This window comes from Neovison vison, chromosome 7 (genome assembly GCF_020171115.1).
Source record: "Neovison vison isolate M4711 chromosome 7, ASM_NN_V1, whole genome shotgun sequence".
Classification (NCBI taxonomy): domain Eukaryota; kingdom Metazoa; phylum Chordata; class Mammalia; order Carnivora; family Mustelidae; genus Neogale; species Neogale vison.
Genome location: NC_058097.1, coordinates 188,635,924 through 188,660,459, shown reverse-complemented (window position 1 = coordinate 188,660,459; position 24,536 = coordinate 188,635,924).

Genomic DNA, 24,536 nt, shown 5'->3' with positions numbered 1-24,536 from the left:
GAGCGTACACCAGGCAGAGGGACTGGCCTGAGCAGCCTCACAGCTTTGGGCCAGACCCCAGGACAAAGGCCTGAATCCCCCTCTGACCTAGTCCTTGTCCTCCTGAGTGTTTGCGTCATCAGAGCCTGGACTCCGACCTCCCCCGTCCCCGTGACCCAAACTCTGGGCTGGCCTGAGTCATCTGGGGAACGTCCTGAAGGGCAGCCTTCAAAGTCACCCGGTCCTCCTGCCTCACCTAGCTCAGAGGGGGCAGAGGCTCTACTGAAGCTGCATAGCATGACCGGGCACAGCCATGGCCAGGGTTAGAAGTCAAACCTCTGATCTCCCGTGTTCTCTTTTTGTGGCCAGTCAGGTCTGGCCTGAGCAGCAGGGGCTGGAGATAGGCGAGGTCCATTGGACTGGGGGTGCTCTGTCCCATCCCCTGTCCCTCATTCTCCCTTTCTTATGTGGTCAAGCTGGAGGAGTGGCATCTTGGCCAACAGTCCCTCCTGATGTCATTTGGGCTTCACGGTGGTCTGAGAATCCACACCAGAGGATGATGGCTCTGCCTTGGCTTCCATTTGCTTTGAGAGACCCGGAGAGTGCCACGAGGCCTTCCTGTCTCTTGGGCCTGCCCCTCAGCCCTTGAAAGTCCTCTGTGTCCGTTGGCCTGGAGGAGTCACCTTGGCTGACCCACGGTTGGTGCTCATAGATGGGACAAGGTCCAGGCCAGGGCGGGGACGATGAGGTCACCTGGTACGTAGTGTCCCTTCCCTGTGCAGATGAGCAGGGCCTGGCATGGAGTGGGGTGAGGATCCAGAGTTCTCTTTCTTCCTGACAAGGTTAGGGGAGGGCGCGTGCTCCCTCTGGGTGAGACGCGTGTTAGCGTCTCGGCTGCATGTGCGTGCCTGCCCACGGGGAGAGGCACCCGCCAGACCTGCATTGCACCTTGCAAATCATTTTGTTCGCTGCTGTGTTCCCGGGGCTAGAGCAGTGACTGGTGCACAGAAGGTGCTAGCTAAACACCCCTCCAGGGATCACTAAGTAGATGATTAAATGAATGGATTTACTTGTATGAACGGGGGCAAGTGTGTGGGGATGAAGCAGTGCCCATTTCCAAGCCCGTGGTAGACTCAGACTCCTACCCTTCCACACAAATGTGCACAAGGAGACGGGCACACAGGTGTGTTCAGTCACTCGGGCTGGTGTGCACATCTATGTGTGTGTGTGTATTTGAACCTGTGAATTCAGGGTGCGTACGTGTGTGTGTGCAGACAAACACATTTGTAACATTTAAGAACATTGAATGCCATCGACCAGGTCCCTCCTGCTGATTCTGGTGCGGAGTGCTGGGTGGGACTCGGGGTGGAGAGAGTGTGGAAGGGCTGGGCAGGGCTCGGTCCTCAGGATGCTCCTCACCCATGATGGGGACAGGCATGTATTCAAGCAGATCGTATGAGGCGGCGAAGGATGCTGCGTGTGTGTTCGGCTGTGTTTGGATGAGTGTGTGCATGAGTGCATGGAACCCTGGAGCCATCAGAATGTACTGCTGGGTTCCCGGCTGTGTCCGCTGAATGACTGGAGGGGAGGCTCGGGGGCACTGATGACATGGACAGGCTGTTTTAAAAATCACCCATGGCGCATACAGTTGACCTTTGAACAACCGTAGGGTAGGGACATGGAAAATTCACTTATGACTCCTGATTCCTCAAAAACTGAGCTACTAATAGCTACTATTGACTGGAAAGGGACCCTGCAGTTCAAACCCATGTTGTTCAAGGGTCAACTGGACTCTTCTGTGAGTGCGTCTGCACTGGACACCTGTACCTGTGCACACAGATGCACGTGCCTGTGGGCACATGGAACACCCCCACAGGAGTTCATACGGCCAGTCGTGCACGTGTACCCCACAGGCTCTGACAAGGCCTGCAGACATCTCTGACTCCTCTTCAGAGCTGAGGAGAGGGGCTACTTAAAGACCCCTCCCTGATAGTCTGCAGCCTAGGAGCTCCTCTTAGGAGTCTATGACATACACGCCCAGCACATCCATTAAAGATGTAGGTGGTTGATGTGGGCTGCATCCTGGGGCAGGATGAGGGCTGAGATGTGGCTGAGCCTTAAAAGTGGCCCCAAAGGAGAGAGCTTGCTTTTTTGGCTGATGAATCCTTGCTTCTGTCCCTTTAACCACACCCGGGTCCCCATCTGGCCTGGAGAAAGCTGGGACAGGGAATCCCTGAGGTCAGGATGGGCTGCCGACTCAACAACAGTGGCACAGGGGTCACTCACGAATGCCAAGGCTTCAAGCTGTAGCATTTCATGCCAGTGCAGGGAACTGAGCCTCATGGTCTCCCGATGTTCCAGGGGACAGCCCTGCTGGGGATGTGGAGCCTAAACCTCACACCAACATTTTTGTTCCACAGGCCAAGGGAGGATGGGGGCAGATCCTGAATCTGGAGTTGGGGGCCTTGGTTTCAGTTGCTGAGCAGCTAGGTCTAGCCGTGTGACCTCAAGCACATCGTTTCACCTTTCTGTGCCTCAGTTTTCTCAACAGCAGAATTGGGATGACGATCTTTCGCTCAAGGCCTGGTCTGGAGATTCAATAAACAAATGCATAGAAGGTTCCTCACTTCGTCAGGGAGGTAGTAAGTGTCCACTCAGAAGATGGTAGCAGTTATGCTTTTGGTGAGAACAGCAATTATTCGACTTGTCTGGGTGGCCCGCAGCTGGTAGAGCCTCCCCAAAACAACCGGTTATTGCCCAAGGGCCTGGGAATTATAGCTGCCTGCTTTTTACCCCGGGGTAGGACTCTGGGGACGGTTCTGTTCTAGCGCATGCGTGGGGCACATCTGAGCGTGGGTGTAGGGCTGGCAAGTGCCCCGTGCGCTGCAGCTTTGCCCAAATCAGGTGACTGATCCCACCAGCACATCAGCTTGAGAAATGAGTTTCGATCTCCACCTGCCTATGATGTACAGGCACGCTCACTCGGGGCTGTGTGCTGGAAGCTCCTAAGCCCGGTGCTTAGGGACAGATGCATGGCTGCTGGCTCCAATGGCCCAGCACCTTACTCAAGGGCTATGGGCAAGGGGACTGGGGAGGCAGCTCAGGGATTTCCCAGTGATGGCTGCAGCATCAGGAGGCCCCAGCGGCTATTGGGAGGTGGGATGTCAGGGCTGAGAAAAGCCAGCGGACACTTCACCTTTTTCATTCTTCTGGGTTTGGGGAGATGGGCACCTCCCAGGAGACAGGAGAAGCTGGGCCCTGTCTGGGGCAGATCCTCCCCTGGGTTTCGAATTGCCAGATTCAGCAAATAAAACTATGAAATACCCAGTCTGATTTGACTTTAAGATAAAGAGAAATACTTTTTCAGTGTAAGTATATCCCAAATATTGAGTGAGACATACTTATGCTAGAAAAAAATACCATTTGTCTGGGATTAAAATGTAGCTGGCCATCCTGCACTTTACCTGGCAGCCCTGTTGAGGCCCCACTGGCACCAGCTGTGTGGCCTCGGGCAGCTCGTCTCCCCTTTTAGATCTGTGTTCCCTGCAGCACAGTGGGGATAAACTGTTACCCTCACATGGTTGTTGTCGGGATTAACGAGATGGTGTAGACAGGCAACAGATGGCCGTTGTTCAGATGCTGAGCTCTCGAGCCAAACTGTTGGAGTTCAGATCCCGAGTTGGCCGTGTCCTAGCTGTGGAACTTTGGGCTTGTGCTTCAGTGTCCTCTTCTGTTAAAAAAAAAAAAAAAAAAAAAAAATATATATATATATATATATATATATATATATATATTTGTGTGTGTGTGTGTGTTCTAACACACACGTATATGTGTGTGTGTGTATATATATATAAAATAGCACTTTTCTCAAGGAGTTATGGGTATGATTCAAAAATGAAACATATACATAAAGTGCTTATTACAGTGCCTGGTACATAGTGAGCGATATGTAAGCATTAGCTACTATATTATTATTAGCATTAGTATTTATTAGTCATAGTCTCATCATTATCGCTTGTTCTCTGTTACTCAGTGGCCTCCTAGGCTCTCTCCTTTCTCACTGGTCATGTTCACATGAGTATGAATTATGTGATAGAACATTTTCCCATTAGATTAGTCATGAGTGCTGGCTTGAGGAGGGGTGGTCGGGAGAAAGAACGAGGGCATGGTGTCGGGAAGGAAAGGGCGCACAAACCATCAACCTCCACCTCATGCCTGGCCTTTTGGAGAAGCCAGCTGGGGAAGAAGGGGGAGAACTAGACTAGGAGTCAGAGACTGACTCTGCTCTGTGATCCCTGGCTCTTTCAACAGGTGGGGGGAAATGAGCCAAGACAGAAGGGACTAGCCTGTCTCCTGAGCTCAGAGGGAACGATTCCAGGGAGCTCGAACAGGCATCTCAAATCTGACACGTCCACCGCCCCAAACCTCTTCCTCCCATAGTTGGCCCCATCCCAGGTGGAGACGAGTCCACCTCTCTAGGGGCTCAGGTCCCAAACCTTTACGCTCTCCTTGACTCTGCTCTTTCTTCCATACACATATCCAAATCCATCAGGCAATCTTGTGGCTTCCTCCTGGAAGTCCTCCCTGACCACCAGAGGCTGGAGCCATACTCACACAATGCATGTGGACTGAAGCATGCCTTTGCAGGGAAGGGGTCGGGGTGGGATTTGGGTGGTGGGGGGCAGTCAGGCTCAGGTTGGATGGGCCAGGGCTCTGCGAAGCTGTGAATGGAGACAAGCCACTTGTCTCTCCAAGTAGCTTCTCCATGAAGAAACCAGTTTTTCGAAGCACATTTTTCTCAAAGCTGGTGCCTAGGTCTCTGTCAGCTGGATGCTGATCTGCTGGAGAGGAACCTGCTCAGAGAGAAGTCTATGGACCTCTGTGCAGTTGCAGGGGTTCTGATTCTTTGGGGAGCGTGGGCAGAGGGATCATCCCATCCCTTCTTCCCCATGCCAGGGGCGTTGTATCCACATTTAGGCTAGAAGCTTGCTGAGTGGGAAGGGCTGGGGCTGATTTTAATATAAATGGATCTCTCCTCATTGCTTTCCAGCAGCCTGAACTGCTCTAAAAGGATAATTAATTGGAATGAAAACGCCAGCTCTGGCTCCTTGGAGCAGGTCCTCTCAGGGAATTCACAATGCTTGTCTTCCTGCCTGTCGCCCTTCCCGCCCCCGCCCCGCAGGCTCCCTGTGAACTACTTCAGCATCTCAGCTGCAGAAGGGTGTCCCTGGCCATGTCTCCCTACGGGGCAGGACGTGGCACTGAGGGCTTCTTACTGAGTGGCCACAGGTAGGTCAGTTTCAGGGGAGAATGCCATTGGTGATTGGGTAGGGGGGGGTCATGGGGAGAGTGCAGCACACTTGGCCTGTTCCATGCCACAGGCACCTGGTGGTCCTTCCCCACGGAGGCAGAGGCATCTCTTCTGGCCCAGCCTATCTGTCAGCTTCTTCTGTTCTTCAGAGTAAGGCTGGTAGTGAAGTTGGGACACGGGTACTTCAGCCACCATTGCCACGAATTCTCATCAAGTACTTGAGTACCAGGCATTTTCCAAGTGCTCTGTGTGAATATCGAGCCTTCACAACTGCCCAGTGAGCTGGGTACTATTTTAATTCCATTTTGCCGGGGCAGGGACAGGAGCACAGAGAGGTTATGCCACTTGCTGAAAATCACATAGCTAGCATGTGGTGGACTCGGAATTCAGACCAGAACACGTGACTCCAGAGCCCTTCCCTGGGCCCTGGCGTCTGGCTCCAAGGTACAGGAAAGACAGAGCTCACATACCCAGTTCCGACCCCTTGGCCAGTGCCTCTTTCCCAGTGATTAGCCCCCTGGAGTCTTCCTCTGCCCACTGCTAGTTCCTGCATAATCACAGTTCTGTTCCTCTCTCATGCCTGCTTTCCCCCCACAAATGGCCCTAATCATGGCTGGCTGATCAGCTCCGTTGTGAGGATACAAAGGAGACCCTGTGTTCTGATGTGAAATTGACATAATGAAGAACAAGGGTGCTCAGCCTCAAAAGCCCTTGAGAGATCCCAGAAGCCCCCTTCAGAATCGCCACCACAGGCTCCATGTACCTCCTGGGCCTCCCCTACCCTGTCTGCTTTCCTCCAGGCCCTGCCAACCCCTGGCAAAATACCCACCACTGACTTCTCGGTGGACATCACTGTATTTCAGTAGGGTTTAAAAAAGGTTGTGTTGGAAGGAGAGTGCCTCTTATACTCTCCAGGACAGAAAGAGAAAACAAGTATCAGAGCTCCAGGGTTGCCCGAACAGGCTTTTGAGGGCTAGCCTAGGAACGAGTCTACCTTTACAAATTTGTTTCTGTGGAATGAGCTTGTCGTGTTCCAGAACCCTGGCGGGGTGGACGTGGCTTATCCATTGAACGTCTTACAATCTCAGAATGCCTCTGGCAGCAGAGAGGTGAGGTGTTTGGGGGAGAAGAAAGGCCTTTCTCCCTCAGTCTTCCCTACCCTAACCCCAAAAGCATCAAAATGCCCATTCCAACCTCTTCCTCCCATAAAGCACTTTTCCACACCCATCCATAATGCAGGGGGCAGGGGTGGGGAAGGAGGGAGGAGACAGCCAGGGATGTTGTAGAGTAGAAAGCAAGAGGTGGCTCTATCAGTCTGCTGGGGCTGCCTTAACAAATACCACAGACTGTGGGGCTTAAACAACAGAAATTTATGTTCCAGAAGCTAGAAGTCCAAGACCAAGGTGTGACGAGGGTTGGTTCCTACTGAGCACCACCCGCCACCCTTGGCATGCAGGTGGCGGCCTTCTTGCTCTTATGTGAGGCCTTTCCTCCATGTGTGTCTATGTCCATGTGTCCTCTTCATAGAAGAACACCAGTCATCCTGGGCTAGGGCCGACCCTAATCACTTCACTCTAACTTAATTACCTCTTTAGAGACTTATCTCTAAATATAGTCACCTTCTGAGGTACTGGAGGTTAGAACTTTGACACATGAATTTGCAGAAGGGGTGGACAATTCAGCATATAATGATGGCCACTTGACTATGTGAAATTTCAAGCACCCTGTGTGGCCCGATGCAGGATTTCTTAGCTAGGTGTGAGGTTGTCCGCACACAGCATCAACCACAGTGGAACCACCTGCTATTCCCCTGCCTTTTGTAAGGGGTTATTTGGGACCACAGAGCAATGAGCTATAGCTATATAGACTATATAGAGAGACTGGTTCAGTTCATGGCATCTATAGACATTTCATTGACACCAAGATGCTGCCGCCATCTTGGGAGCAGGCTGGGGTGTTCCACACCTAGTGCAGAGAGACTTCTCAAGAATCTGAAGTTTCGATTTAGGTCACGGCCAGTCAAAAATCCTTTCCAGTACCATGTTTCTCAACCCAGGTCACCACAATGGCCAGGACAAATCACAAGTAAGCAGGAACAGGATGAGTAAGCCCTCCAGTGCCCCCGGCTACCCCAACTTGAAGAGATTTGCCTTTTGTGTCTCACCTAATACCCTTACCTCCCTCGGGTGACTGGCCCACGTATCCTGAAACATTTCTGGGTGTATCTGGGATTGACTTGACACCATGAAAGTAAGGCTATTGATTGGGTCATTTTATACCAGTAGATCATAAGATACGCAAAATGGCAAAAAGTGTACCTGTCACCTATGGGAAAGGTGAGACCTCTAAGCCAACAGAGAGCAGGTTACACCCAGGAGGCTTTTTTTATTTAATACAGGGCAAAATATAGGACAACTGAGTACCTGATTCTGGGGAATAAGTCAAGAGGAGTAGGGAACAAAGTAGATTTGACTACTGGCCTTCGCTGCTAAGTGGGAGCTTACTATAGCCCCCTTCAATGGGAAGAGCCCAAGATTTGGGGTCTAGAAGACCCGCATCCACATTGTGGTTGTGTAACCCAGGTAAGTCACTTACTCTCTCTGGTTCCTCAGTTTTCACATCTGTAAAATGGGATGACCAAATGACATCATCTATAGAAGTGATAAGCCACCCAGTGGCTGGCACATAATAGTACTTAGTATATGACAGTTCCTTTTTCCCCTGTCCTCTCTTCTCCCAGTCTGTGTTTTTGGGTCTTCCCACACTTATCTTTCCCAGACGGGGTGACTATCTCATCTCTTCTTTCCACTTCTCCGCAAGGTTAGTCATATTATAAGACAAAAAGGCCTGATATCTGCAGTATAATTGACAATTCCTTGGTTTTCCAACCCATAAAAGGGTTGGGTCTGGTGGTATCTGAGTTTCTTCCCATCTCTGACTTTCAGGAATATTATAATCTATGGGGCTGTGGGATCTTGGCCGGAAATTCTATTTGGGGCCAGTTGGGACCCAACTCATCCTGATGAAGAAAGGCTGGCCTGGGGAACAGTTCCAGGTCACACAGCCCACTCCCAAACTTACAGAGAGGGCTGCGTGGGTGGGGCTGGCCCAGGAGACAGAGCTAGGGGATGTTGCTCTAATTAAAACACCAAGTCTACATTGATTCCACGCTGACACTTTTTTTTTACAGAGTCTTCCTGACAACCATGACTTGTAAGAATTCTTGGTCAAAATAATTTTTTCATTAAAAAAGGAAAAATTCTTGCCAAAGCAACAGAGCCATACTGTCCAAGGGCTCTATGAAAAAAACTGGCTCAGAATGAGCTCTGAGCAGGAAGATCTGTCTGCTGGCCCTGAGGGACTAGGGGCCAGAATGGGCCTGAACTCTGAAGGGTTTCTGGCTCCAAGTCTTGCACTCCAAGGTCAAGGTTCCACAGAGGGGTATGGAATAGAGATGCTTGGAGCTCCAATCTAGAGGGGGATACAGACTTGTTCAACGTCTTGCTGCCCTCGCAGGCAGCAGAGCTAGAGCCATCTTATTCATGACTGAGAATTGGAGGATGGAAAAGGCATCAGGTTCTAAGGTGCTTCCCTCTTAGACACCATTTTTCATTTTGAAAAGTAGGGGTAACAATGCCCAAGCTAGGGGTTTGTAATGGGGATTAGATGAGATGGTATATGGAAAGGTGCCTGGCTCAGTGATGGTAGGGACATACATTCCTGCGAGTATTCTATGAAAAGGCAGAGAACTTGGATTCAAGAGACCTGGGTTTTGGGTCTGGCTCTGCCCCCTGGCCAGTCACTTGTGTTCTCTGGGCCTCAGTGTCCTCATTTACATAATGAGGGTAATAGTGCCTTCCAGGCCATCCTCACAGGGCATTATAAGGATCCTTCTTTCTGAACAGTAAATATAATACTGTACCCCACCAGGCAGGAGTAACAGTAAGAACTGGGGTTTTCAGAATGCTCCTTAGGAAGCAAACCATAGTCTGTCCATTTTATAGATGAGGAAACAGAGGCACAAAAAGGTTGAGTGGCTTGTTGGGGATGGGTAGTGCAAGAAGCCTGGTTCCAATCTCTGTGCTCTTGATTATTGTACCACATTGTCCCTCTAGAAGGACCATGAACTTCTATAACAACAACAACAACAGTATAGAAAATAATATAAAAATAAAATAGTAGTATAATACAATAATAAAATAATAATATAATAATAATAACCTAAAGGCTTTCTGAACAACAAGTGTGTCTTAACGACTTAGTTCTATGAGGACATTCTACTCACAAAGGAGGTGCTGAGGCCCGTGATCCGCTGACAGCATGGTCCTTCCTCCCCAGTTCTACCTAGGGAGTGAGGATGTAGAACTCCTGGGGACAGTCTGGATATAGGAGCTCCACTCTGGGCTCTAGGCTGGTGTATTTCTCCCTCTTTTGTTATTGACCTTTTTATCTAACTGCCTGTGAAACAGCTTTGCTCTCGTGGGCCCTGGGTGAATCAAGCTGAAAATCAAAATGGTGGCTCTCCCACAATTCCCATGAAGCCCATGATAAAATGACAAATCCCTTCTCCTGGGAAGTCTTCAAGACCTTGGTCTCTGGGCCACAAATCCCTAGAGGCTCTGGATCATCTTCCCGATGCCCTGGGGGACAGCCTGTGTGTCTGTGGGTGACAGCCCAGACAGGAGTCGGGATGAGTCTAAGAGAGGGCTCAGCAGACTGTAGGCTGGCCTGGGCACAGAGGAGATGATGGCATCTTGAGTCCCTATGGCAGCCACAACACAGGCCTAAGGGGGAAGCATGTGGCCTTCTAGCAGCCCTGGAGAGTACCAGCTCCAAGCTCCTCAGGTTTGAGAGATGGTAACTGTAGACCAGAGATGGGAAAGGAGTCAGCCAAAGTCACACAGCAAGTTGTTTGCCAAATTGGGACTAAACTAGATCTTGGCAGATCTTGTAGGATGTCTGCATGTCTGCACTCCTGCCCCAGTGAACAACCAAAGGCAAGTAGGACAGAGGCCTGGAGTGGAAGAAGGAGGGTCATCTTCTTCTCTGAGCTCTAGCTGCCCTCCCAGTGCCTCTACTATTTAACATTGCACTGCTTGACCAGTCAGGGCTCCAGGTTTGGGAGGTCAACTTAAGACTTTGTCAGAGGGGCCTTAATCAGGACTCAAATTTATGGGGATATGAGCCATTTCCCTTTAAAAATGGTATACTAAATGTCACTATATGACACTTGGCTCCTTGCCCTTGCCTTTCTTGTGACAAGTGACCCAGCCAGAGATGTCCCAGTTGGAGGTTTCCTAAAACAAGAGAGACCACAGTTCAGAAAGGGAGGCTTGTTGAGGAAGTGGCTTTAACTGGGCACTTACTATGGGATAGGCATGTACTGAAGCCTACATATAAACCTTATTTAAATTCTCATTTAAATCTTAGATGAGTTGTGTGAGGCAGGTATTATTCAATTTCCATATTGCAGAGGTGACAACTGAGGCTCAAAGAGAAGAATTTTTTTGCTCCAAGACAGACAGCTTGTAGGCATCAGGGTCAGGATTCACAATCAAATCTGTTCAACTCTGAATACTTTCATCACTTCAAATTATTCTTTTAGGGAAACAAGAAATATGGGAGAATTCCCCACGGTGGGCAAGAACTTGGATGATATACCCCAAAGTCTGAGACTTAGAGGAGAAGGGACACAAGGACCTTAGAGAATCAGCCATCTTTTACCTGGTACTTGTGGTATGGGCATGACACTCATCTTAGCAAGTCCATGAAGCTAAATGTACAGATGGTGACACCAAGGCTCAGAGAGGCCTGTATACCAGTTCAAGATAACACTGTGTTTGGACCAGAGTCAGAACTTGAACCCAGGTCTCTGGTAACTCTGGGTTCTGCTGGTTTCCTAGGCTGCATGGAGCTGTCCCTGGTGCTGACCCAAGATCCACCCCGGCTTGGATTCCTACACTAACGGGCACTTAAAATCTTACTTTGGTTCAGGAAGACAAAGCCCTGACAGGACAAGGGACTTGTCCAATGTCACATAGCAGGTCCCTGTGCAACTGGAGTTACCTTTTCACTCACATGGTCGCTTGGGGACTTTGCATTTCTAGATTGACATTTGAACTTTTCTTATCTCCTGGGTTTCCCAAAATGCTGTTTGAGACCGGACTTGAAGCTTGTACTGGTCATTAACTCTGCCAAAGTAGAAGATAGAAATATCTCACAAGTTTGTGTTATTTGCTAATTTGCAAGATGTCTTCATCTTGAATTTGATGGAAAATAGAGATAAAATACAAGAGATTCAGAGAGGTTAAGTGACCATCTTAAGTTCACCCAGCTAGTGAGTGGTAGAATCTTGAATCTGGTTCTTTTCCCTCCTAATCTTGATGTCTCCTGCACCAGGGAACAAAATGGGGAAGAAATTTTGCTGGTTTCAGACCTATTGGGAACTGGACATGCCACCATCTGAACCTGTGCCCCTACTCTAGGACTCAGTAGGCTTCTTAGCACCTGTTGGGGGATCTAGCTCATCTGGCCTTGGTAGATGCCTTCTTTACAGCCCTGGCATGAGGGAAAACAAGGTAGACCATTCACAGCCCATTCCCACCTTCCACTTAACCCCAGGCGGTGTCAGCCTCTGGGACTTGGCCAGGAATTCTTATGCAAACTGGCCCACAATCTGGACTAAAAAACCTTTCAAAGACTGGAGAACGAGTATGAAAGGAAGCTTCCTGGAGGCTGAGAGAAAGAAGACTGTGGAGGCAAATAGGAGTCAGAATGAAAGATGAGTACCCACCCACACTTCATTCAGCCCGGTGTTCACTGTCATCATAGGGCACCGTGACCACAACACTCTTTCACAGTGTATGCAGACCTCTTTTGGGCTGGTAGATTGTGAAGATATTGGCAAGGTGGTTTTAGTATATAGATTCAATTTCAATTATGGGTCCCAGCCAGGTTACACATAATTTCGATTATGAGTCCTAACCAGGTCTCCACTTCCTATACTCTGTTCTTCCCCGTTAATGAGTATCACTTCCCAAGGAGGAGTTAGTGACTATAGCCACTGTGTTTGTATTTGTATGCAAGTGATTAGGAATATATCAGTCCACCCTTTCTCTCTTTTATCTCTTTCTTCTTTTACTCTCACCCATCCCATACTTTCAACCAAGCAGAAGTGAGTGAGGACCAAGCAACCTAGAACCCCAGGAGATGATGGTGGGGGAGGGAGGGGAGTTGGGAGTGAGAAATTTCTCATCCAATCAGGTGATGAAAAAAAGACCTGCTTCTTCCCTCCTTGCCCTCACCCCACCCTTTATCCATAATAAGCTCCCTTTTCCCAGATTGCCATGGAGGAGGAGGAGAGGGTGGAAAATTATTCTTGTTCTGCTCCTAGAAAACTTTAAAATGCTATCACCATGGAAACTGCTCTTGAGCACTCATGGAGCATGCTGTGGGAGAGGGTGAGGCAAGAGAAGGGAAGTGGGGGGAGGATGAGGATGGTACTGAAGTGAGATGCACAAAAGGGTCTTTGTACCACCTCACCTCTGTTACAAACTTTTGGTTTAGTTGATGCATGATGGAACCAGGCTATGTGGACTGAGAACTCTCCCTTAGAAGTGAGTGGGCACAAGCCATCTCTGGACTGAAGGGGTCTGGGGTAACTGGGGATCTATTCCCTGATGTGTGTGTGTGTATGAGAGAGAGAGAGAGAGAGAGAGAGAGAGAATGAATAAGGGGAGGGGTACAGAGATAAAACACAAGCCCTGCCCTCAAAGGAATTTGATAATTAGAGGAGGAGAAAGAACTGTGTGCTCCAGAACTGACTACATGCCATGCAATTTATTATATATTTCTTTTTTTAATCCTTGTATTGGCCCTGTCAAAACAATCATTTTTACTCCCATTTTACAGAGAAGGAAAACAAGGCTCAGAAAGCCAAGTCACTTTTCCAAGGTCACACTGCCAGATAATAACAGAGTTGGTTTTGAGAACTGGTCCTCTAGCTCTAAGTGATAATGACCAGAAACTGTTTATTCCATGTCTACTATGTGTCAGGCACTGTGCTAGACAATATATTTATAATTCTTACAGCCATGTGACCAGGTGATTTTTACTTCCAATGCACAGAGAAGGAAACTGAGGTTCAGTGAAGATAAAGAAATTTTCAAAGGTCATACAGCTAAGAGATGACACAGCCAGGATTAGAAAGGTAAATGGGAAAGTCAGGATTTGAATCCAGGTATGCCTGATGCTGAGAAAAGCAGTGCATTTCCTAGCATACTTAGCAGCCAGTAATCTATATGAAGACAGTAGGTGAATGCTGAGTGCAGCCTGGGGCTAGACTGCCTCACCTCAAGAGTCCATCATGCAGATGGATATTACAACATGGCCACTTTGCACACATTGTCACTAAGGCCATGGAGAGTTTGGTCCAAATGTAGAGGTGAGGAGAAGGCTCCACGATGAACCCAGTGACTAACCCATCCTAAGGGCATGGACAATGGCAGAAGAAGCATACAATGGGCTTAGTGGAAGGAAATGGTTGAACAGGAGGGCAACTATGAAGGGCAAAGCCTCTTGCAATTTAATTGGCAAGTTCTTCCTTTGCTAGAGGGAAAGGGGAAGGAAATATATCAGTCAGAAGAGGTTAAGTTATGCTGTGGTAATGAACATCCCCAGAGATCAGTGGTTGAATACTCCTAGCTTTATTTCTCACCCATGCTACATGGTATCTGTTAGCTTTTGCTGAGTGGCAAACTACTCCAAAAGTTAGTGGCTCAAAAAAGACACATTTTATATTTTCCCTGATTCTTGGGGTTGGCTGGATGATTCTTATGGAATGTGGCAGTTTAGGTGGGGGCTGGGTGTATACCACTCACATATTTGGAGCTTCATTTGGGACAGCGGAGGCCCTTCTCTGACTCATTCACACAGCAGCTGAGTTCCAAGCTACAAAAGAGGGCTAGACATACAAGCACTTCACAAATCTCTCCATCACATCTTCTTGTATTCCATTGGCCAAAGCAAGTCACACAGCTGAGCAGGTTCAAGGGGTGTAGAAATGGACTCCATCTCTGGGTGGGGGGCAGGTAGTAGCAAAGTCACGTTGGAATGGGGGTGTATGTACAAGGATGGGAGGACTATTGCTGCTGTCTTTACAATCTGCCAAATACTGCTCCATCATAGGTCAGCTGGAGGAATCTGCCCATGTCGTCCTCATTCCAGGACCCAGGCTGCATGGCTCTATCTTACTGCTGCTATGACTATTGAGGCTGGAAAAAGAGAGCCTGGTGAAGTGCATGTGTGTTTTTAAAGTCTCCCTCAAGGGTGACACCCTGCTTCTGGTCTCATTTCATCAGCCAAAGCAAATTATATACATACCCAGTTTCAAGGAGGGGAGAAGCAGCGTCCTACCATGTGCTTGGAAAGGGAACTGCAGAACTTTGAGGAACGAATAATTTCTGATAACTACCATAGCCATCATTTATTGAGGATCTACTATATACCAAGCAATTTAAGAATTCCTCAGGGTGTTTTCCTGGCATCTTTCTAAAGCAGGGGTGATTATCACTGTTTTGAAGCAAAGCGGGTTGAGGAATCTACCCAAAGTCACACATCTGATAAGAGGCAGAACCAGCACTAGGACCCAGGGAGTCTGACCCCAGAGGTGATGTGCTTTCCAGATGTCATATTCTTCCTCTAGCTCATCATAGAGAGGACAGATGAGATATTCCAAAGGTGATTCTGGCTTCTTGCTAGAAAGGTGGCTGAGGTGACCGTGATCGTTTGTTCACTTAGTCAATTACTCACTTGATCCATAATTATTTAAGTGCCACCATGGGCAAGAAGAGCAGTAAACAACACAGATGGGATCCCTGCTATCATGGAGCTTATGATTTGAAACTCCCACTTCTGATCCCAAAGTCAAGAATTCTGTAAATTCTCAGCCTTAGAAAATGGGAAGTTTCCAAGGAGGAGGAGGACAGCAGGGTCTCTACTCTAACAGAGTTTCCCCAGGGATCAGAGGAGCTAGAGGGCAGGGTTCCAGCACCTGGGCTTCTTGGAAAGCCTCAGTGATGCATCTTACAGGAGCAAACAGTTACTGAGTAATGCATTTCATGCTGTGGGCAGAGCCTTTCCTGGCTGCTGCCTGCATCCAGAGAAGCTGGGCTGAGGGCTAAGCGGTGGAGTTCCTGGAGCCCACGCAGATAAGCTTCTTGGCAATTGTGAGCTAGGGACAGAGGTCATGGTCTTGTTAAGCCACCACAGTCCCAAGAGCTTCCAGTCTGTGTCAGCCCAGATGTACAGTGGGACCCAAAGAACTTTGGGATCACCCAGCCCAGCCTTCTCTCTCTGTCCCCACTATGCTTCAGAGTGCAGCACTTGGCTGTTGCCTGTTTGTCACATGGTCATTTAGCTCCCTTTGGACCCCCTCCAGGGATGAGGAAGCCACTACCTCCAGAAGCAGTCTGTTCCAAAGTCCTTCTGATTCTTTGGCGACTTTGCCCAAAAGCCCACACAACCCACATGCCATCAGCTATGTAGAGACAGCACATGCCAGAATGCTGAGTGTCCTGGGTTCTGTGACATTCTCTTGGCGGGTGGGCTGCTGGTGGGAAGGGGCTGTTATGTGAGCACGCATGGCCCCAGGCAGATGGGCCCGGCTCTGCCAGCCTGTCGCTCAGAGATGCTGAAGCCTCAACTCACTCTGGTTCCCTGCAAGTACAACTATTTATAAAAGATGAGCCCCGCCAGGGAACAGGGAGAGGCTGAGACACCTGCTCCCCCTGCCCGGGTGGCCAGCACTCCCCGTGCATTTCCCAGCCTTGTCATCCTGATCGGAGGACCCCCCCCCCCAGGTCTCAGCCCACCAGCCTCCAGTGAGCCCCACCAGCACCACCTCCCTGCCTGCCGTGCCCTTGAAAGGACCATCTCAGGGATGGGGTTGGGGGTGGGGGGCTGGTGCTCTACCCAGAATGGCAGCTCCCTTGTTCTGCCGTCTTCCAAATTCAGCTTTTGGAGAGGAGAGGACAGCCCCTCTTGGAGGGGCGAGGCTGTGCCATCCCTTCTGAGCACATGTGGTGTCTCTTTGTCTTACAGAGCTGGCCCCTGGCTACCTGGGCTTACTTCCCCCTCTGAGACTGGAAGCTTCTTAAGGGCAGGGACCATGAATGGTTCTTTTATGCCAGCTCTGAAGTATGGCTCTGAGGATCCTGCAGGGGCAGTTTCTCCCAGCTGGCAGTGTAGCACAGGGTGGGGGATAGAGCCGGCTTTGGGGCAGTTTGGAGCAGGCCCAGAGATGTGGGATCAAATCCTGACACTGTACCTCCATTTTCTCATTTGTCAGAGAAGGATGGAAATTATCTCCCTCTCACCTCACCTTTGTGATGATCTTAAATATTGTCTATCCTTACATTTTTCACTATTTAATGAATGGCTGAGTTCTGGATTGTGTAGCAAAATGGATAGAGCCCTGAATTATGAGTCAGGAGACCTGAGTTCTGCCGCTCCCGGCCCCAAGTAGTGTGATGTTGGACACTAAACCCCTCCTTTAGGGGCGCCTGGGTGGCTCAGTCGTTAAGTGTCTGCCTTCAGCTCAGGTCATGATCCTGGGGTCCTAGGATCGAGCCCCATATCAGGCTCCCTGCTCAGTGGGAGGCCTGCTTCTCTCTCTCCCACTCTCCCTGCTTGTGTTTCCTCTCTCGCTGTCTCTCTCTCTCTGTCAAATAAATAAATAAATAAATAAAAATCTTAAAAAATAAATAAACCGCTCCTTTGGAAGCCCCATTTTTAGCATGGGCAGGATGGGTATGCTAATGACAGTGACATCCATCCTCTTTCTCAGGGCTTGTTGTGGGGCCGAGATGGGGGAGAACCAAACTGTAAAGTGCTTGTAGCCTTTGTGCCAATGGCAGCCATGTTGGGGTGTGAGCCCAGGGATGCGACATGCCTGCGTAAAGGGAGAGAGGGTGGAGAGAGTCCGGATGGACAGACTTCAAAACATGAACAGGCCTGGGCATGGGGAAGCTTCATTCCCCAAAGAAAACCACTTCCAGTTGGTTTTCTTTGGGGCAAATTGGGTCACCTGGCGTGAGTGTGTTTTCTTCTCTGTAATACTGGAATAACAGTATTTCGTTCATGAGACGCTATGAGGAAAGCAAGTCTCCTGACTGTCTGGAGACAAAGGGGAAAGTTGGGGTGTCCTGGGGGAAGGGGGGAGATGCTCCCCTGGGTGTAAGGGCGCGGTGGGAGGGTACACAGTCACTGGTTGCGAAGTACCCACTGCAGGCCTTGCCGAGGCTGTTACTAGATCGTTTCTAATACAATAATCCAACCACGAGGACATTATCGTCTTCATTTTACAGATGGGGAAACTGAGGCACGAAGCGTCGTCTAATGTCCCAGGATTGGCAAATGGAAGCGCCAGGAACTGAACCCCATGGCCCCAGCACTAGGCCTTGTCTTCTGCGGTTACATCATGCTTTGCCCACAGAAAACTTCCAGGCCCCTTTATGTTCATCATGGTGGAATTGAGGGTAGCTGGGACGTTTTTCTAGAGGGTCAGAGGGCTGGGATGAGTGGGCAGTGCCTCAGGCTCAGGCTGCTGAAGTCCTTTCAGGCAAAACCTAAAAGTCTGTTCCAGCGGCAGTTTGGCTGGGGGTGTGGTTGGCAGGGCCGGGGGGGTATGAGGAGTTAAACTACACCCCCCAAAAGATCTGTCCAAATTCTAGCTCCTGGTACTTGTGAATGTGATTTTATTTGAAGTAGAGTCTGTGCAGATGTAATTAAGTTCAGGAGCTCGAGAGGAGATCATCCTGGATTTAGGGTGGGCCTTAAATCCAATTACTGGTGCTTAATAAGATCAAGGAGAGAGAAATTTGGAGATACACAGACCCCAAGGGAAGGCCAGGTGAAGGTTGAGGCAGAGGCTGGAGTTAGCCGTCAAGAGCCAGGGAAAGCCAGGAGCTCATGGAAGCTGGAAGAGGCAGGGAGAACATTTTCCCTTAGATCCTTCAGAGGGAGCATGGTGCTTTTGACATGTGGATTTAGGGCCGCTGGCCTCTAGGGCTGTGAGGGAATACACCTCTGGGGTTGGGAGCCACTTGGTGGCTTTGTGGATTTGTTCCTGCTGGCCTGGGAAAGTACTAAAGCACTGGAAGGTGGTGGCTGGCCTGAGGTCTGGGGTGTCCCAGAGCTGGTGGTCTCTGGGATGGAAGGAGGGGTGGGAAGGGGGCTGGGCCACGGTGACCATGCCAAGCTTCCTGCCCTAAGATGCTGGGTTGTGGGGCCAGGCCTGGGCTGGGGGAAGAGAGGATGGCTGCTGACACCTGGCCGGGCGCCTGTGAAACATGACTGCCAGTGCATGGTGCGTTGTGTTGGTCTTCCCTACAGCCTCAACAGCCTTGCTGCTCAGGGCTCCCAGGGGAAAGGGGAAGTAGCAATACCCTCTGTTTTATTTCCCCGTGTACCAACTCTATCCGGGACCAGGGGTGTTCCATCAGGGACCCAGTTTCCCCATCAGTAGGTAGAGGGCTCAGCTCCCTTGCACAGGTACTGGAGTAGAACGGAGAGCGAGGGGAGGGAGGCGGTCCCTCAGAGCATCTGTGGATGTTGGGATCAGACTAAGCTGAAATGTTCTTGGCAGGAGGACTTAGTCCCGGAGGTTTCAGGAAGACACAACTTTTTTTTTTTTTTTAAGAGTTTATTTATTTATTTGACAGACAGAAACCACAAGTAGGCAGAGAGGCAGGCAGAGAGAGAGAGAGGAAGGGAAGCAGGCTCCCTGCCCAGCAGAGAGCCCGATGTGGGGGCTCGATCCCAGGACCCTGTGATCAAGACCTGAGCCGAAGGCAGAGGCTTAACCCACTGAGCCACCCAGGCGCCCCAGGAAGACACAACTTTTATCTAGAAGAAAGGAAGAGTGTGGTGTAATTCATGCCTAAAGAGACACATCTTGGGTTGATTTTACTAAAGAGCAGGTTGTTTCTCTCACAGAGGATGGAAAGGAGAGGGTTACTCATGGACATGGGGAGAACGGTGCTGGGAGGGACACGGGGGTCATCCAGTGTTGGATGGATGGGAGACTCTAAGCCCGAGCCTGATGCACAGACATCCGGCTGGTGGGGGATTCCTTGGACTTACCCCCGGAGAGTGGAGCTGGGCTCCACGTCCAGTAGAGTTTTATGCCAAATGCTACTTAGAGATGGCAAAGGGCTTTGTGTGTTGTGTTCGAGCCCCATGTTAATGATGAAAGGGTGATGGGGGAGCAAGCTTCAGCTGGCCTTGAAGGATGTGCAGGCAGAGGGAACAGTGTGAACAAAGGTGCGGAGGTAAGAATTAAAAAAAAAAAATTTCTAGAGAATGAAGTGCCTTCATCCTGGGTAGAATTGGGAATGTGTGTGTAACCCAGTGGGAGGCAAGGCTGGAGGGATAGGAGCTGTGGCTAGTCATGTTTCCTGTGGGTTGCTGTGATGCCAGCCTTCATGCGCCTCTTCTCATTGTATCCTTGTCACAGACTTGCAGGATAGGGACTGCGATACCCATTTTACAGAAAAGAAAATGGAGGCTCAAAAGAGTTGAGTAAATTTCCCACAGAGCATGGTGTGGGAACTGCCTGACCCATGTGGAGGCACGTTTTGGAGGATCTGGAGAGCTGGAAAGAGATGTTTGGACTTGAGGCCACAGGTCATAGGGAGTCATTGTAGATGTTTGTGCGGGAGCATGGCACAATGAAAGCGATGCTGATGATGCTGACAGAGACGTGACAGCTAAGTGGAAACTAATAATAAAATAACAGCACAAAATAGTAACCATAAGAGTAAGAATGGAAGACTCAGGAGTATCTTGGCTGTCTAAGCATCTTTGTTTCTTAGTCAGAGGGCACCTAGAGGTCAGGCTGAAACAAAGGCATATCTGCGATAGAGAGAGGCTGGGAGGCAAGGTTGGGTCGAGTGAGGGAAGGGAGAGGATGTTGGGGGAGCCAGGAAAGAGGGGACTGATGAGCTCTGGTGGCTCCGGAGAGAGAGAAGACGGGAAGATGAGCTTTAAGGGAAACTTGGGGGTGGCTTTTTCTATGAACACCCTGGCAGGGCCAGAAGGGCAGCCATGTCAGCATTGGGTTAGGTGTGGCTTGGCTACTACCCTGCTGTGTGATCATGGGAAATGTACTTTATGTCTCCGAGCCCCTGTTTCCTCATCTTTAATATCCAGAGAATATATTCCCTCCCAGCCCACCCCCCCCAAAAAAAGTTCTGTTTCATGACTCCTCTCTGTGGCCCAAGGCTACTACTTGGGAGGCAACTTCAGGTAGAACATCTCAGTCCCACCAGCCCCTTTCCATAGAGGATGGGGTAGCTCTCCTTTGAAGGGGACCCTTGAACTGGATTTGAAGGTAGGGATGCAACATTTGGAAAATGGTAGGGAAAAGGTATTGCTGGCAGAGGGCACAGCAGCAGTAAAGGCACAGAGAGATGGATGGACCTAGCTTCTGAGGTCTTTCTTGGCTACTGTCTCATTATTTGTGCCTCTTCTGGGTCTGTTACTGTACACACTCCAAGCACTGGTGGACTCCAGTACTTGGAGAACACTTGTAGGTGGGGTTTGCACCCATTTCTTGGTTGGGGCAAGTTGAGGCAGAAATGACATCATTGCTTAGAAGGGAGAACATAATGCTGAGGTCCTGTCAGCTGTCAAGGAGCAGGCTGGGAGGAGAGGGTGCAACTGTTGTCACATTATTTTTGCTCCCAAATTGAAATTAAAGATCATTTCAACTCCAGATGCCGGAAAGGTCTAGGTTCATTACTTTCCAGGATTTTGTCCATGCTCTCATTCTACATTCAATTAGAGCAATTTAAGGTAATTAATTAAATTTGTTATTTGATTAATAAAGATAGAAATTCAGCTAAGTTGCTGTGAAGGAGAAAGTCATGTTGAGATTTGCTAGCAGAGGTTTGGGGAAACTGCTTCCTGCCCCCTGCTCTGCCTACTGTTGTCCCCAGTTACCCACTATATTGTCTCTGGACCTCTACCATTCTACCTTGGGCCGAGGAGTGAGAGCTTCAGAGTCAGGGTCCTATGTGTGTTTGTGTTCTAGAAGGAGCAAGGAGCCTGGAGTGGTTGGACTAGTGTGGTCCAAAATGGAGAGGCAGGAAATGAGCAAGGTGTGAATAAGGCATTGCTTCATCTGGAAGGGACAGGGTGCTGGGTGGTGGGGGGTCCAGACACATAGCTTGGAGCAGGCTGGGAAGAAGCTGGACAGACACAGAAGCTGCAGGCTGCAGAAACCAAGGGCCAAACCACAGGGATATAGGGCGGGGAGGAGGGGAGGACCAAGCCATGTGGAACTGTCCAGCAGAGGCTGGATACAGGTAACAGGTGCCAGGACTGGCAGTGGGTCAAACCAGGAACAATACCAGGTCAGGCCAGACACCAACATGAGGAGTTAGCATGGGTCAAAGTTTAAAATCCAGAGGGTTTCTAAAGTATGACACAAACCCCAGAAACTCCAGATCAGTAAATGACATTTAAATGTAATTTTTAAAATCTACATGGAAATAAACACTGTAAACAGAGTCAAAAAACAAATGTAAAAAAAAAAAAGGGAAAATGCTGATGCTTCTATCACAGACAGAGGGTAAATCTTTAATATCTAAAGAGTTCCAATAAATCAATAATGAAAAGAAAAACATAAGACCATTTGGGTAAGGCCAGGATGGACAGTTATTAGGAAAAAACTTAAAATGGCTGCATGTGCAAAGTTGCTCATTCTCCCCCGGAGTGAGAAAATTGCAGAGATATTCTTTTTATCTATCAGATTGGGCAAGTTTCAAAAACATCATATACTGAGTGGAAATTGGTGTGGAGAAATAGGTGCCCTCAAGCCATACTGACTATTCCATGAAGGGCAATTTGGCATTATGGATCAAAATGATAAATATACATAGTGTTTGACATAGAGATTCAGCTGCCCAGAATTTGTCCTATAGATAATATAAGGATTTATTGTTATAGCTTAATGGGAAACAGTGGGAGAGCTGGGAAATAATGAAGGTATAGCCGGGTAGTGGAATACTATGCAGCCATGAAAAAGAAAGAGGTGGCTCTCCATGGCTTAATGAGGGAAGATTGTTGTTGGGTGTAAACAAAGCAAGATCCAGAATGATGTGTATAGGGTGCTGCCATTGATGTAAAAGTAGAAAAGAATGCATCCTACATGAGCATTTTCACTTGTAAAGGCATAGACTATCCCTGGATCACTAAATCACTTGAGTCTGGGAGCAGTGGCTGCCCTTTGGAGAGGGGAGCCAGGTGACCGGGAGACAGGAAAGGGAGGGACTTACTTTCCCCTGTATTTACCTTTCATGCCTTTTGAATTTTCTATCAAGTATATGTGTTTCCTGTTTAAAAGAATAAGTCAAATCTCAATACAAAAACCAACCTAGCAGACATTGGCATGGCAGGATGTGACAAAGTCAGGGTCAGAGATGCAAGGAGAGGTTAGGGCAATGTGATCTTCAGATCCAAGGAAGACAGGAAGGAGATTCATCAAGCCCACCTCTGGGAAGCAGACCTCATCTCTCCGTCCTTGTTCTGTGGGTGCTCAGTGAGGAAAGGCCCCAGTTGGGTCCTCCAGTGGCTCCTTCTACACCCTGGCACTCCACGTGGATGCATGATGTTCCCTCCCCACTGCCTTATTGTTAGACCTAGAGGTTGTGGGTGGCTGACTTGCTTCCCCCATACTCCAAGCCCTTCTTTTTGCCTCTTGGGGATCCTACAGTGACCGGAGGTCTCCTTAGCTGGTAGGGTCATACCCTTTTCTCTTACTCCAGGCAGAGTGAAAGGACACAGTGTGTCTGGAAAGCCATTTCTCCCTGTCCACAGCCTCGCCTGGTTCCCACTGTGACCTCACCTGCCATCCTTTCCCATCACCTGCTGTATCCAAGACAACCGACAGCTCATAGTGGGCAGTGAGGGGAGAATGGGGGGGCAGGAAGGGTCAATTCAGCAGTCACAGCTTCCTGGCTGAGGAGCCACCTGTTCTGTCTGAGGATCTCATGGCAGGAGGGAGATCAGACCTTTCATGAAGCACAAGGAGACTGCGGGGGGCCTCAGAGGCGCTGATGGAGAGGCTATTTCATAAACCAGTGCTGCAAGCTCTGGCTATTGTCCAGTTTTCATGGAGTGATGGGAACAGCATGAATATTGAATCAGAACTGGACTGGATGCCCTCCTCCAGCTCTGACTAGCTGTGTGACTTTGGGTAGGTTCCTTGACATCTCTGAGTTTCTGTTCTGATTGGTTCATAGGCTCAGTAAGGGCCTGCAATAAAACTAAATGGGTTTTGTGAACACTAAAGCTTTAGTGGTTAAGACTTTCTGCTCTAGAGAGCCAGAGAATTCGAATTTGAATTTGAATCTAGTTCAATTTGAATCCCAGCCCTATAGTTTGACCTCGGCCAAATGACTTCTTCGCCTCTGTGTCAGGTGCTTTTGCTATGTAACAAACACCTCACAGCTCAGTAGTTCAGTGCAACTACCATTTATTTAGCTCATGGTTAATTGGGTTAGCAGCTTCCCTAGGGATCGGCTGAGCTGTCCTTCTGGTCAAGATGGGCTCAGCTGATCTTGGCTGGGCCCTCTCATGTGTCTGCTGGCAGTTGGTGGATCCTCTGGAACTGGCTAGTTAATTTGGCCTCAGTTGGGATCACTGGAATAACAGGGTCTTTCTCCATGAGGTTTCAGCCTCAGCAGGCTGACCTGGGCGTGTTCCCAGGATGGTTAAAATGCTTGAAAAGCAGCAAGAGAGCAAGCTCCAATATGCAAGCCCTCTTCAGGGCTCTGCATGCTGTTTGCCTCTGTCTCATTGGCCAAAGCAAGTCACACGTGCAAGTCCTGTGTCAGGGTGGGAGGGCACAACCCAAAGTAGTGCCTTAATTCTCTGGCAGGAGGGAAAAAGGGACCCTTTGCAGCTCTGGATATAGATTTAGGCTTTGTTCCCCTCCAGAGCTGGTTCTGAGGTGCTTCCCAGGACCCTAAGGGATGCATTTGTTCCTCCCCACTTCCCTCTCTCCTCCCTCCAGGGATTAGAGCACTTCTGGGTGGGGAAGAAAGTGGTCTGGGCGTGTGCTCATCTAGTGGTTGGTCCTGGGAGAGACTTCAAGCACCTTTTAAGCTGGGATTCTAAACTTTCTCCCCATCAAAACTCACATAGATCAGCAGGCAACCCTATGCATCATGCACTGTGCAAT